The sequence below is a fragment of the Oxyura jamaicensis genome, assembly GCF_011077185.1.
Source record: "Oxyura jamaicensis isolate SHBP4307 breed ruddy duck chromosome 1 unlocalized genomic scaffold, BPBGC_Ojam_1.0 oxy1_random_OJ71681, whole genome shotgun sequence".
NCBI classification, from domain to species: Eukaryota; Metazoa; Chordata; class Aves; order Anseriformes; family Anatidae; genus Oxyura; species Oxyura jamaicensis.
The window spans coordinates 1-15,915 of record NW_023303010.1 but is presented as its reverse complement, the minus strand read 5'-3'; the positions used below and the strand labels follow the sequence as shown (position 1 = coordinate 15,915).

The following is a 15,915-nucleotide window of genomic DNA, read 5'->3' as shown; positions in this document are numbered from 1 at the left end:
AGGAGGAAAATTAACTCTATCCTAGCTGAAACCAAGACAACCCAGAGCCCAGTTCTGAATTTATAGCACTTAGTATGGTCAAAGCCAAGCTCCCAATGGCTCCCATTGTAGTCTCAAATTCCATGGAGAAATAATTATTATATAGAAACCTGTAATAGATGAGATCCATGTGGCTTGCCAAGCCCTAGGTAGGATTTCCATTACAAGGGCAGAAATTGAGAGTTGTATAAGGCTGTATTAACTGTATCAAAAGACCATCCTCTCTTGGCAGTGAGGCAAGGATTCTCCAGCTGTTTCCACAGACCTGACTTTCCCACCTGTGCACTGAAAAGACAGAAGTGTTGTCTGCATTTGTCATTAAGGATGGTTATCATGATACAATAAATCTGTGTACCAAAAGTCTGGTATTTTTTAGCTTTTGAATGCTTAATATTGCAACCTTACTGTTTTCTTAATGTAAATTTTAAACATGCAGTTTCTCAGTTGCTACCCTAGGAAAATACAGAAGCATTGAGGCTGGAAGTGATGTCAGAAGGCCATCTAGAAATGCACCAGGCAGAACCATACATAATTTCTCAGCAAAGCTACATCCTTTAGATCCAAAACAGTAGTAAACTATCATCTTCTGTGCTCACAAGCCATTAGAAGAAGAATGTGCTTTGTCAGTGATTTTCATGGGTACTTGCTGGCAGCATAAGGATAAGACTTAGGCATAGTGAATTTGGTTCCAGATTACAGTGGAAAAACATTGGAAATGACCTCTACTATCTAAATCCATAGACATGATAAATTTTAAGATGTTACGCCTATGCATGATAGCATAGTTTTTTTGATAAATAGAATATTTTTTCCACAAATATTGACAAAACAAGGTATTTTTTGTTATTTACCTGGATCAGTTTTGCAGGAACTTGAGGAAGTATGAAAAAACCTAAAGCAGATACACATTCATGCAAGTCATAACCTAAAAGAAATGTTGGCAGAGTTATAATCTGTTATAATTTTAGATGTAGAGCTTAGGGATATGGTTTAGTGGGGACTGTTAGTGTTAGGTCAGAGGTCGGACTTGATGATCTTGAGGTCTCTTCCAACCTAGAAAATTCTGTGATTCTGTGATAATCAAGTGGAAGCTGAGTCTTTTAATAAAGAATACTGGATAAACTTAACTACAGCTATTTCTACGTACCCCCTCCTATAATAAGTGAACAGGTGGGCTAGTGCTAAGTAATTCCAAAAATCCTGTCTAGTATATTTGCAATAAAATGCCCTCCCACCTAGGCCTAGTGCCAGCTTTTCAGCTTCTGCTGACAGTTTCAGCTATTTGCCGACAGTACAAAGATCTTCAGAATGTTAAAAATGTAACGCCATACTAGAATAAATAGTGCAAATAGTGCATTCATAACTTTATCACATAGATAGAGATGTCCATGTATTTATATAAATTATATATTAATTATATATTTAATGGCCAATTTAGTTTAAAAACACTGCAATTTTTAATTTATCTGGAATTGCAATACACTGGTTTGGTCTATCAGAGAAAGTCATGTTTTCACATAGTTTATTGCAAAAACAAAATTTGCTGCAAATTTTTGACATCTGAGCCATGGTATACGTCTCATCTACACATATACAAGATGAGGAGATCATTGTCTTAGGGAATTTTGGGGGTTAGTGGGTACTAAATACTAGATTCAATATTTGACCATGTATTTTCCAAATGTTCCTTATCATGGGCATGATAGATGGAAGAGATGGAAGAGACCAGAAAAAGAATGATACCAAAGTTCAGAGAAGCACTGGTAATTCAATTCAATAAGGTAATGGCCCAGCTGAAGTGCATCTACACCAATGCACGCAGCATGGGTAACAAACAGGAGGAGCTGGAAGCCATCGTGCAGCGGGCAGGCTACGACTTGGTTGCCATCACGGAAACATGGTGGGACCAGTCTCATGACTGGAGTACTGCGATGCCTGGCTATAGGCTCTTCAGAAGGGACAGACAGCACAGAAGGGGTGGCGGTGTGGCTCTCTATATTAGAGAGTCTTTCGATGTTGTAGAACTCGAGGCTAGGAATGACAAGATCGAGTCCCTTTGGGTTAGGATCGGCAGGGACAACAAGGCTAGCATCCTGGTCGGGGTCTGTTACAGACCGCCGAACCAGGACGAGGAGACGGATGAGGAGTTCTACAGGCAGCTGACAGAAGTTGCGAAATCTTCAGCGCTTGTACTCGTGGGGGACTTCAACTTCCCTGACATATCCTGGAAGCACAACACAGCCCAGAGAAAGCAGTCTAGGAGGTTTCTGGAGAAAGTGGAAGATAGCTTCCTGACGCAGCTGATTAGTGAGCCTACCAGGGGTGGTGCCCCGCTAGACCTTCTCTTCACAAACAGAGAAGGACTGGTGGAGGATGTGATTGTCGGGAGCTGTCTTGGGCAGAGTGACCACGAAATGGTGGAGTTCACTATTCTTGGCGAGGCCAGGAAGGGAACCAGTAAAACCACTGTACTGGACTTTCGGAGAGCTGACTTTGGGCTGCTCAGGACACTGGTTGGTAGAGTCCCTTGGGAGGCGGTTCTGAAGGGCAGAGGGGTCCAGGAAGGCTGGGCGCTCTTCAAGAGGCAAATCCTAATGGTGCAGGAGCGGTCTGTTCCCATGTGCCCAAAGATGAGCCAGCGGGGAAGAAGACCAGCCTGGCTGAACAGAGAACTGTGGCTTGAGCTTAGGAGAAAAAAGAGGGTTTATAATCTTTGGAAAAGTGGGCAGGCCACTAGGGAGGACTATAAGGATGTAGCGAGGCTGTGCAGGGACAAAATTAGGAAGGCCAAAGCTCATCTGGAGCTCAATCTGGCTACTGCCATTAAAGATAACAAAAAACGCTTTTATAAATACATCAACACAAAAAGGAGGACAAAGGAGAATCTCCATCCTTTACTGGATGCAGGGGGAAACTTAGTTACAAGAGATGAGGAAAAGGCGGAGGTGCTCAATGCCTTCTTTGCCTCAGTCTTTAGCGGCAATATCGGTTGTTCTCTGGATTCCCAGTACCCTGAGCTGGTGGAAGGGGATGGGGAGCAGGATGTGGCCCTCACCATCCACGAAGAACTGGTTGGTGACCTGCTACGGCACTTGGATGTGCACAAGTCGATGGGGCCGGATGGGATCCACCCAAGGGTACTGAGAGAACTGGCAGAGGAGCTGGCCAAGCCACTATCCATCATTTATCAGCAGTCCTGGCTATCGGGGGAGGTCCCAGCTGACTGGCGGCTAGCGAATGTGACGCCCATCTACAAGAAGGGCCGGAGGGCTGACCCGGGGAACTACAGGCCTGTCAGTTTGACCTCAGTACCAGGGAAGCTCATGGAGCGGATCCTCTTGGGAGTCATCATGCGGCACTTGAAGGGCAAGCAGGCGATCAGGCCCAGTCAGCATGGGTTTATGGAAGGCAGGTCCTGCTTGACGAACCTGATCTCCTTCTATGACAAAGTGTCGCGCTGGGTGGACGAGGGAAAGGCTGTGGATGTGGTCTACCTTGACTTCAGCAAGGCTTTTGACACCGTCTCCCACAGCATTCTCCTCAAGAAACTGGCTGCTCTTGGCTTGGACTGGCGCACGCTTCGTTGGGTTAGAAACTGGCTGGATAGCCGGGCCCAGAGAGTTGTGGTAAATGGAGTCAAATCCAGTTGGAGGCCAGTCACTAGTGGCGTCCCCCAGGGCTCAGTGCTGGGGCCGGTCCTCTTTAACATCTTCATCAATGATCTGGACGAGGGCATTGAGTGCACCCTCAGTAAGTTTGCAGATGACACCAAGTTAGGTGCGAGTGTCGATCTGCTCGAGGGTAGGAAGGCTCTGCAGGAGGATCTGGATAGGCTGCACCGATGGGCTGGGGTCAACTGCATGAAGTTTAACAAGGCTAAGTGCCGGGTCCTGCACCTGGGGCGTAATAATCCCAAGCAGAGCTACAGGCTGGGAGATGAGTGGTTGGAGAGCTGCCAGGCGGAGAAGGACCTGGGAGTGATAGTGGACAGTCGGCTGAATATGAGCCAGCAGTGTGCTCAGGTGGCCAAGAAGGCCAACGGCATCCTGGCTTGTATCAGAAATAGTGTGACCAGCAGGGCTAGGGAGGTGATCGTCCCCCTGTACTCGGCTCTGGTGAGGCCGTACCTCGAGTACTGTGTTCAGTTTTGGGCCCCTCGCTACAAGAAGGACATGGAGGTGCTTGAGCGGGTCCAAAGAAGGGCGACGAAGCTGGTGAGGGGCCTGGAGAACAAGTTTTATGAGGAGCGGCTGAAGGAGCTGGGCTTATTCAGCCTGGAGAAGAGGAGGCTCAGGGGCGACCTTATCGCTCTCTACAGATACCTTAAAGGAGGCTGTAGAGAGGTGGGGGTTGGCCTGTTCTCCCACGTGCCTGGTGACAGGACGAGGGGGAATGGGCTAAAGTTGCGCCAGGGGAGTTTTAGGTCAGATGTTAGGAAGAGCTTCTTTACTGAAAGGGTTGTGAGGCATTGGAACAGGCTGCCCAGGGAGGTGGTGGAGTCACCATCCCTGGAAGTCTTCAAAAGACATTTAGATGTAGAACTTAGGGATATGGTTTAGTGGGGACTGTTAGTGTTAGGTTAGAGGTTGGACTCGATGATCTTGAGGTCTCTTCCAACCTAGAAATTCTGTGATTCTGTGATTCTGTAATTCTAGGATTTAGGCTGTAGAGTGGGGCTGAATTCCGGTATTTTCAGTTTTCCAGGTGTTTTAACATGGAAGGTAGAAAATACCTTTATTTAATGGAATATGCACATCACAATTCCTTTTTTTCTTTAATATATCATTTGTCATCCAAACAGTAATTTCTTGTCTTTCATCATCAAAATGTCATTTCAAGACTAGCCCATGGATGTAAGCACTGGCCGAAATGCAAAGCTCAGGAGTGCTTAGCACAGACCAACCAAATAGAGTAAATTCTGCTGTTATGCAGAGGCAGGTGGATAGTTTGGGTGATCATGCCATGCAGCCTGCCTGCAGGCCCTGAAGGTTTGCTGTCCCGGTGCCCGACCACCTTCTGGGTGCAGAACCTTTCCCTAACAGCCAGCACAATCCCCCCCTGTCCCAGCTCCATGCCATTCCCTTGTGTCCTGTCACTGTCCACAGAGAGCAGAGCTCAGCACCTGCCCCTCTGCTCCCCTCATGAGGAAGATGCAGGCTGCCATGAGGCCTCCCCTCAGCCTCCTCTTCTCTAAGTCAAATGTACAGAGTATTTCCCCACAAATGGAAAAGCCATGTCAAGATTTGGCCTATAAGATATTCAGAAAACTCTCTCTATCTGTATCACATGTTTTAATTACCATGCCATAAATACTAAGAGAACAAGTCCAGCATCTTGATTGCACTTAAGATACATGTGAATGCTGATGCAGTGTCAAAAGCAGTGGTGTTATTCAGGTTTTAAATCTGCAATGTGGGTATCAGTGTATCTGAATTCTAACAGATATGTGTATATTCTCTTTTGGTAAAACAAAACACAATGTTACTTAGTATTTTCCATCCTTTTAACTTGATTTATAGTGTTTGAAGATAATCCGTGTCTGTCAGAAGTTAACTTTTTGTCCGTTTTTATTTGCCTCTTCAATGCTACAAACTTAATAAATACACACATAGTCTGTTGCATAGCTGTAGAGTCCAAATTTGTAAGAAATAATTTTTAAAATAACACTTTTTTTCTCATGAATTTTATTTAATGCTTTCTGATAAAAATGGAGTCAATCTGGATGTCCCTTTGCTCTTAAGTATTTTTCATGATTTACAAATATTTGTAAGAGACAGTAAAAGGAATTGACCTAAATAATACGTTCATTGATTGGGTAGAGCAGGAACCAGTATTCCTCTAACTTCACTATACAAGGAAACTATAAAACAAGCGTGTGATTCTGCAGGATGTACTATAGAGAGCATCAGACAAACGTAGTAAGGAAAAGTCCATTATGTCTTGTGGATCAGAGCAACTGTGTTAAGATACTCTCATCTCTTCCAGTGGTGGTTTTTAGACTTGAGTGGAGGTTTTTAGTTTTTTGACTGCACTGCAGTCAAGTTGTCTGAAGTGTACACGTTATTGCTGGTTGCACTTTAAAATAGTTAATAAAAATACTCTTGGTTATAAAAGCATTTAAATACCTGGCATAAACAGCACCTTTAAGTTAATTTATGATGGCACTGCAGTCTAACAGGAATGGAAACATTGAATGAATCTCCAAGTAGTCCAAGAGGCATGCAGGGTTGAGAAGGAGGAGAAGATACGGAAATGAAAATTATCTTGCCCTGGATTAGCTCTGCCAGTGTGCACCCTTTACCGTGAATATTGCAAGCAACTGCCTTCTGTACCACTTACAGCCCCTGCTTGATCACATCCCAGACACAGCCATCCAGAAGAAAAGCCCGCATTTGCAGTCAGCATGCAGCCACCTGATTCAAACATCATCTGTCTGTTCCTGTACCTTTCAGTTAGGCTGTAAAACAGTATTACATCTACCCCCAAGTTAACAAAAAAGTGTTACTGTTCTGCACATCATGTGACATAGAGAGGGAGCCACAAGAAAATGACACGCCAAAAGTAATTATAAATCAAAGAGTGGAGAAAAAGAATTGAATGAGGATAGGCATAGTGTTGAGCAGGACAATGATTTTCATCATGACTGCATTGAAAAAGTGGGAGTTTTAAGAATGAAGAATTGACATAAAATTTTAAGTTTTTGTTTTGCATCAAAAATAAAAGCTTCATTGTTACTTCAATGAATATTGCTTCAATTTGATGCAAAGTAGAATGCTTTGCTTTAGGTATTTTTTTTCAGAAAAATAACTCAATGGTTAGCTATAAAACAGGAGAAAGAGAAGAAATGCCGGAGGGTGGTTGCTGCTTGGAGGGCTTTTTTAATGTAATTCTCTGGAAGCATGGGATTGTCATGATTTGAATTAATTCCCTCCTCTATCTGGTGGGACTGGACCCACAATTCACATTTTGCAGCCCAGTTTGCTGCTGTCAGGCTCCAGTAAAAAAAAAAAAAAAAAAAAAAAAAATTAATTTTAACTGCTAAAAGCAATTTTGCATTGTATGCTTGTAAGTAAAAGCAACCTTTCCGATGCTTCCTCCCTGGTAGAGGCCAGTACACTGTGGGGCCATTTTAACGTTGTATCTTTTGTCTCAGAGAAGAAAAAAAAAAAAAAAAAATCCTGCTTTATTTTTAAATGTTCTACTTTAGGAGGACCACTACCTGAAAAAGTAGATTTCAAGTCTTATGTGGTTCTGTTCTTGCTGTTTGGTCTCTGCTTCCTCTACTTAGAAAGTAAAGAAGAGTGAAAAGAGAAAGGCTGTCTATAGACTCTGTATTAGGAGACTGCTCATTTCTTTCTGCCATATACATCAGAGATATGTATATAAAAGCATATAGCTGTTAGGAAGAGATGAAATTGGCTGACCACTCATACTAAAATTACTAATAAAAATAGACTGGTGGAAAAGTAGCACATGCTTCTTTTTTATTTCTTTCCTTTTCTTCACTGCATGGATTGAAAAATGTAAGGCATGAGGCAGGAGCATGGCTAAGACAATGTGGCTCAGAAAGAATAAAGAATGCAAAAAACTGCAAATATGAATGTTATGTTGCCTTATGTCTTGGTTTGTTACTGCTCTTCTGTATTCTGAAAGGCACTCAAGACTAATTGATTTCATTGTCATTTTATTTATATATGCATATATACACATTCATTTGGGGCTTAACTAGTAACCTGTAACTATGGGAATGGAGGCTGCCAACACACCTGTGATGACACTGATACTGGTCCTGTATGTGGTTGTCATCAGAAGTATGCCTTACATTCAGATGGCCGAACCTGCATTGGTAAGTACTTCTCTGCAGCACATTTTATTTCATATTCCTCATAGAATACATATGTGCACATACGTGTGTGTGTGTGTGTGTGCACGTGTGTGTGTTTGTATCTCCCAGACGTTTGGCATCATTGCTGAGAGAAGCATGTAACAGCAGTTCCTGACCAAAACAGCAAAGGTCACGCTATATAGAGAGAGAAGCATTTGTGTGTGTTTTGTCAAAATGTTTGTTAATGAAGTATCTCTGTGTTACTCTTCTTTAACTTTCATTTCTTTTTATTGCTCTAATATTTTTTTAATGGAAAGGTGTAGAAATTTCATAATTATGTATGAAAGTTTCATTACATAATTCGTATGAAAGTTCAGCTCTCCTGTTCATTTTAACGAGTCAGACTTCCTTGTGTAAGTAAGGTGAGGACAATGGTCCTGTTTTTCTAAGCTGTTACTGTGGAAAATGAAACATCGTGATGTGCTTTCTTCCCTGATGTATTTTTTATGATTCTAAAAATTACAGCACTTGTAGAGAATATGCTTTCACTAAGATTATCAGTAGGAAAGCCATTCAAGAGAGAAAGCATCCTGGGAGGTGTTATGCAAATATTTATGATTATAAAGTATGTTATTTGCTTAACACTGTTTCTTTACACTCCCTACATTTTTTAAATGAAAAGGGATATTTTTGTACAATGTAAGTTACAATTCAAAGATTCTTAAAGGGTAGAGCCTAAAATCCATAATGGCTTTCATTAGTATTGTGGTCTTGTTGACTTTTTTGTTTGTTTAATTTCAAGTTCTTATGAATTCCTAGTAATTTCCTGAGTTAAAAAAAAAAAAAAAAAGGACACATGTTTGTCATCTTCTCTCCTTCGTCATTACTGCAAGACAAAGCACTTGATCTAAAATCCATGGAAATCTGTCACTTATCTTTAGTGATCTCTTGATCTGATCCATGGCATAAAACTCAGAGGCTGCACAGAACTTCATTCACTTCTGATGGATTTGATTGCACAAATTGTGTGGCAGGATAATGGTTGTATGGGCAGAGGCAGAGCTGAACAAGGTTCAGCACTGGTCTTTGCCTTCCTGTATTGTACACAAGCTGCGTCTCAGCTTACGGGATCTCTCAGCTAGTACTTTTTGATTAACACAGTGGACTCAGTCTCAAAGTCCCTCTGTTTAAATAACCCTCCCTAAAGCCTGTGGCAGTTCCAGATGCAGAGAATTTGCAAGAGTGAGGACCTTGAGAGCAGGTTATATTGAATGGATTATTGATCTTCTGTTTCTTAGTATTCACTAATATCTTCAGATTGATGTTTTATATTATCCAGCATGTAAAAATGATTTTAAAAGCTGTATACACTGCACCTGTTTTTTACTTTTTTTTTCCATTTTTTTAATGTAATATATATAAATTCATGTTACATTCCTTGGTCTTGTGATGTAAGTCACATATTACTGCCTGTGCTGATTTTCTTCCCATTAAGTAGTTCTTTCTCTTAGAATGCTTCTTTTTTATTATTATTATTTTTTTTTACATTTTTGTTCCTGCTTTCTGGTGATGGTTCCTGATTGCCTGTCTTGTCTGATAACTGACATTCATTAATTATTTACAGAGCAAAATAAATAAATAAATAAATAAAAGAAACTCAAACAAAAGCCTCTATTGCAGCCTGATCCCATCTAAAAACTTGTTAAAAACAAAACAAAACAACTCTTGTTACTACTCAACTATGTATTGTTGCCACAAACAAAACCTGCCAGCCTCCTCCTCCTCCTCACTTCAGTGATTCCAATGTTTGCTGTCTTCAGTGGTGTATAGATTTCGGGCATCACTGCAAGAATGCAAACTTCTGCAATGCCATATAAATACTTTTTGACCCTTTGTCTAACATATTTTGTCTTTGTTTGCTTAACTTATCCTTTTATTTTATTTTTTATGTTTGCTGCATGTGAAAGTCCCCACTTGCACTTTGTTTTTTGTTTTGCTAATTACACAATTCCATTTCTGTATAAATCATTTTATTTACCAAGCTGCTGCTTCTCCATTGCTCTCCTCTATGAGAAGTCTTTATTTTTATTTCACTTACTGATCATCTCTTCCCACACTTGTGACTGTTTCTGTGTTTTTCTAATGAAGCATAACCAAACTAAGTCCTCATTATGCTGTCTGAAACTCTTACCTATAGGATATCAGAGAATACCTTGTACAATGACTTTTGCTGACATCATCTTGCTTACTGCATGCTTATAAAATTACTAAACCCTGTTCTTGCAACATCCTTCCTAGCACTGAATGTTTAGCTAGTAGTGTTTCATAGACAAGCAGGCAACCAGCACTGCCCAAAATGATCTTTTTTGTGTTTGGGTTGTTGTTTGTTTATTTTTGTTGTTGTTTTTGTTCAATTTGCATGTTGTTGTTTGGTTCTTCTTCATGATGTGTCAATGTGTACAAGACTATGGTGCATCCATGCCCATCCATCACCGGACTCTTCTTGCTTTCTCTGTCTGTCTTGGTCTTCCGGCTGCCAACTTCAGATCATGATGCCACTAATACACTGAATCACTTTAGACTTTGTCTTTAATAGGCTGTTTAACTAGCATCCTTGAATTTTAATTTCCATCATTAACACCTCTCTGGGGCACTCATATTAGCTGTTTTGTTCTCCAGTAGTAATCAACCTTTATGTATCTGGTTAATTACTTTGTAGTTGACCATTCTTCCTCTTCCCCCTCCTTCATCCTCCTTTCCCAAAACTCCCTTTTTTCCTGGGGTCTTAAAGGGAATTAACTCTCTAACGGGGATTTAGTGCTTTCGTGCCTTGCTTCTTGGCTTTGGCTGTGCCATGCCAAGAAACTGTCTTAGGCAGCGGAAAATTGGGCTTGTGATTAACCAACTGCTCCATGTTTGTCCCTTACTTGTGTTTTAGAGAAGGATGAGGCTGCAATTGAGAGTTCTGAGTACAATGCCACGTCAGTAGCTGATGTGGACAAGCGGGTGAAACGGCGGCTACTTATGGGTAACACTTTTCTTCCACTTCCTTTGTTGTGCTCTCACTATTGTCTGTATGTGCGTGTGGGGGGAGGTTCTCTTTTGGTCTCATTTGGTCCTTTTGGTTTTGGTTTGTTTTTTTTGTTTGTTTGTTTTTTTAGCTGACTTTATCTGCGTTGAAAGGTCACCAATTTTGTTAAGTTCTCATCTGTTGTACTACTTCATTTCTCTTTTTTAAGCTTTTTTTTCCTAATGCTGAAGCATTAATGTTCAATTTCTTCTGCCTAGAAAGAAGCTTTTGCCATTAACCTTACTTACCTTATGCAAACTACTTCTTACATGTGAATTGTTTGTGTTTGTGTGTATGTGTTGCTCTAAGAATCCTAAAAAATCTCATGTTGCAGACTTGCCTTTTGACTTAAAAGTGGATGATGATGATATAAAACAATGTTCTATTACTTATGTGGTGTTAAATGAACAACTGAATTTGCCTACTTCTGATAAAAATGTAAATATTATGGCTGGAAATTGATTTATTTCCTTTGTGTAGCTATGTTAGTAATTGCTGAAAGATTTTTCTCTAGTGACTGGTGAGCTTCCTTATGTTCTTCTTTCAAGACTAAAGCATGGCTTGTTTCTCTGTATTGTTGGAGCCTGAGAGTGGAAGAGATGAGGAAATGCATTGGACAATGAAGATAATTCTTTAGTTTCTCACTTAACCCATTGCTCACCTTTGTGCTGGTCTTCTTATGTTACTTTTATGGCCATTAGTGAGAACGACCTTTTGATAACTTGACAGGGTAGTGACTGGATCTCTACCAGATTATTTTCATGTGACAAATGGCACAGGGTAGCATAGACTGCTGAATGATGCCAGCGGTTTGGAGGCTTCTAAGTGGTTTATTGCTCTTTATTTTCCATTCTGATGCCCTACACACCACATACAATATTTCTATTAGTTTTTAAGCATAGCGAGCATTGATGAGATACACCCAATGAACCATTTACAAGATAGGGGTTCTTCACTCAAAAGTGAAGCTCTGGCTGTGAACATCTTCACCTACCTAGAAGAACCACCTTTAGAAGACCAGAAGTCTCAGTTTGAGTTGATTGTTGGGCTAATAGTTGCAGTAGGTGACAACACTTGCACAATTTTCATACCACTTCATATCTTGTCACCCATGTTAAACCATCTACTTAATCATAGGACAGCAGACAGACCCTATGTTAGAAATCACAGGGTGTTGTTAAGTCTGAAATTGTTTTAGATTATAATATTGAAGTAAAATATTTTCTCTCCTGTGAACACCTGTGCATATGTTCCTTCATTTTTAGAATATCTATGCATGTTAATTTGCAATTTGTTCACAGATCTAGCAAGTGACCCATATAAATTTGTTGTTTAATGATGCCCTGTTTAACCTGATTTAAGCTGACAAAAGCTATTAGGCAGCTCATCTTGCTTTCTAAAGGTGATAGTAAAACTTCTAGTTGTAATTCCAGTGAGATCCTTCATCTCAAAGGAAGTCAGTAAAAAATCATGGAAAGGACCTATATACAATTGGAAAATCCAGTACTCACGGTCTATCCACAAAGTGAGATTACTCAGCAACTAACAGTATGTGGTTTAGAGGTTTAGTGGTTTAGAGGGACTGAGCAGCATAGTGTGCTGCTTTGTTACTTTGCCCTCTGATAGAAGCAATTATCCAACCTGAGAGTAAGTTCACAATGCTTACAAGAGTTCAGGCACAGAATTAAAAATATATTATGAACAACAAGCTTCTTAGTTACACTAGGCCTGCAAGTTCCAAGACAAACATAGACTCTAGAAGTAGGTTTAGGGAGATAGTTAAAAAATCAGTTTGCAAAACACATTGTAGAACTCTTCAGTACATCTTGTATCAGCAGGTATTGGCCAAGAGCTGGCAGTTTCTGGACAGCCCCTGTTTGAACAACTGATTACTTAGAAGAACATTAACTAGAGTTGTAGATAAACTTAATTAGGAACTGAGACCTGAGTAGGTAGCTTACTATTTAGGAACTTATGTGATTGTTTATTTCTACTCTATGTTATGATACTCATAAAATATATAACTGATTTTTATAGAGTCTTATTTATTTATAGAGTCTTATTACTTTTTAAAAGTATGGTGCATTTCCATAAAATTCCATATTTCTTCATGTGCTTTCTAAACAGTTGTTTTAGAAATCACTAGAAAGTTTCTCAGAAAACCTTACCAGCTCTTGTAAATTGACTGTGATTTTTGACCCTGCTGCAGGCAGTCTTGGAAAAGTAGGAAAAGTTGATGACTATGTAATTTTAGTAATCTGATGATGATAGAAAGATGCCTTCTATTGCAAGCCCTGAGATGATCACTACTAGTCTTCTATAATTTGCTGTATTATTAAAATGACTGTGATCGTCATAACACTTAATATCAGCACAGGCTAAGAACAGTCTTGAGTTAGATTACTTTTGGGAGAACGGGACTGCTGTCAGATATGTGTGCCAGTGCCACTAATTTCCTACAGGAAGAGTGGCTGCTTCAGTATCTCAGACTGATTCTTAGAAGGGTCTGTGTCCTAGTCATGGTGTGGTTCTGTGACCTGCAGCTAAATCTTAAATAGAGAAAACTAGATATATATACCCCCCTTCCTTCCTGCCTGATGTATTTTTTTTTTTAGGTCTTGTGAGGCAGACAAGAAACTGGTCTTCTCAGATGATCTACAAGAGACTTTCCTTTAGAGCCATCCAGTGATTCTTAGAAATTTTCATCCAATTTATTTCATAACATTGAGAAATACTGTGGGCTTCCATCTTTTACCTCCCCTGTTCTTAGCAAACCACTTGGGTTTAGAGTAAAGAGTGCTCTCATTAAAGATATTTCACTGAATGACTTTTCTTCTGTCAGTGAAATGTTCTCTTCATACAGCTTACTTACATTTCCTTTACTTCCAATTCAGTTGCCATTTTAGAGGGAAAAGGAGTGCACCTTTAATTGTATTCCAGATGGACTTCTGCTGTCTGCCAGAATTATGGACACTGAGCCACTGTTAGGTCTTAAGTCTCAAGAAGTCCTCATATCCTAGTTAAAGGTAATACTTTGCTCTTTGGGGAGTCTACATCAACTCTTAGAAGCAAGAAAATTTATGTTCGTTTGTTTTAATTATCTTTAAATATGTAGTCACTTGCTGCATTGTCATCATCACATACCTTACTAGACAGTATAAATCCTCAAGTTGCTTTAGCAACACCATCATGTTATGACCCAACTTCTATCCAGTAGGGTATTATCTAATATCTTTTTATCTTATCTTCCCATATGGTCAGAACTTTTGAAGAGGTGGGCCTGACCCATTTCTCACCATGTTTCCTTTTTTCTTCCTCTGGTTCTAGAAGGCATAAGGTTGGTTTCTTATCTCAAGAAGACAGTCATACAAAGTTCCTTTTATTATATCAAAGAACAAGGGGCACTGATTGCATTGATCCTGCCTTGAACTTTAAAAAGTACAGTAATTTCCCTTGCATGTTTAAGGCCAGAATAATGGTACAAATGGTAGGAATACCATCACTACAAACATCTTCATAACACCCAAACTGGGCACTGAAATTCACTCTTTCACAAACCATTTTACTGTCAACTGAAGTGCTTGTATAAGCAGTGAAGTACATTGGAAATGTCCTGGACTTTGTTTTTGCTGAAGTTTACCTCTGCCTTGATTGCTTCTGTAATGTAGAAAGCACTTTAAGTGATTTGGTAATACACACCAACAAGGACCAGATTTTCCAGGCTGTGATACATTACATGTACCTGTATTACATTCCATCCCTGATTTCCTGAGAGTGACTTACAGGCAGGTCTTTGGTCAGGTTGCTCAAGTCCCCATCCAACCTGGCCTTGAACACTTCCAAGGATGGGGCTTCCACAGCTTCTCTGGGCAACCTGTATCTATTACTTCAAGTACGTCAGTCAGGGAGATATAAATTTCTAGCTGATCCTTCTTAGGTTAAGTTTACCCATTTGAACCCTAAATTGGTACCCGACTTTGTATCTTGAGTTTGTTTTTTCCTAAACCACGGTTATCTAAGAAAAAAGCTACCCTATTTACCCTAGGCACCAAGCATGATTTGACTTTGTTTTGTTTAGGAGTAGGTGCCTGAGGAGCACTCTTCCCTCACCTGATTGCCTCCATGGCAGAACAGTACTTAGTTATACTTATTTCCACCCCAGATTATCACTGTAGGTATCAGATGTATACACACTGTAGGTGTCAGGCCATGTTGTTAATGAGCAGGGGTAGAACCATCAGATATGAGCTGAACGTCCTCCAGGAGTTCAAGGTACCACACTGATTTTGTGACTGACCTTAACAGAAAGGCCATCTGAAGCACCATCTCTGCTTCTGCAGTTTTCCTTCAGAGGTTTCTAGGTACTATGCAGCTCTTAGTAGAGCTGCATTCCTCATTTCTGATGAAACAAGATTCTCCTTCAGGAAGCTTACATAAGTCAGGGACTCAAGAAGGCAGATGCCCAGAGGGCAGACACCTAGTGTGTAAATGTCATATTGATAATCATGTGAGGAGAAATGAAGGTCACTTACCTGAGACATGTTGCCATATGCACACTCATATGGTAAGCCACACTCCTCCCCTTTCTCTTAGTCCAGTTGGAAATTCTTGGGATTCCAGAGTTGACAAGAACTGGTGCTATGGCACTATGTTGGTGTTAGGGCTAAAAAAATCTCAGGTTTTAACTTGCAAGGATATATGCCTTGTATGACCATGCACATGAATAACATATAAAAACTTTCTACTTTCTCTAGTATGCTGTCTTCTTTTTACTTCTGCCTCTCCCTATGGCACATTGCAATTCTGAGGATAATAGTCTTATATGCTGAAGAGTATAAGCTTGGTAGAACATTAAGGAGTGTTATGGTCTGGCAGCTAAGCACCACATAGCCATTTGCTCACCTTCCACCCTCTCTCTCTGGGGTGGGGGAGAGAATCAGGAAAATGAAGCCTGTGGGTTGAGATAGAGACAGTTTATTAG

The 15,915-nt window shown here is 40.4% G+C and overlaps 2 long non-coding RNA genes across 2 annotated transcripts; both read left to right on the top strand.

Moving 5' to 3' along the window:
* Positions 1 to 1,086: 1,086 nt before the first annotated feature.
* LOC118156835 lies at positions 1,087 to 1,479 on the top strand. Its single transcript, XR_004746461.1, has 2 exons — positions 1,087 to 1,330; positions 1,392 to 1,479. It is a non-coding gene; the product is annotated as an uncharacterized LOC118156835 (long non-coding RNA).
* Positions 1,480 to 2,375: 896 nt separating this feature from the next.
* LOC118156834 lies at positions 2,376 to 11,889 on the top strand. Its single transcript, XR_004746460.1, has 4 exons — positions 2,376 to 2,405; positions 3,274 to 3,278; positions 7,769 to 7,885; positions 10,803 to 11,889. It is a non-coding gene; the product is annotated as an uncharacterized LOC118156834 (long non-coding RNA).
* Positions 11,890 to 15,915: the final 4,026 nt, after the last annotated feature.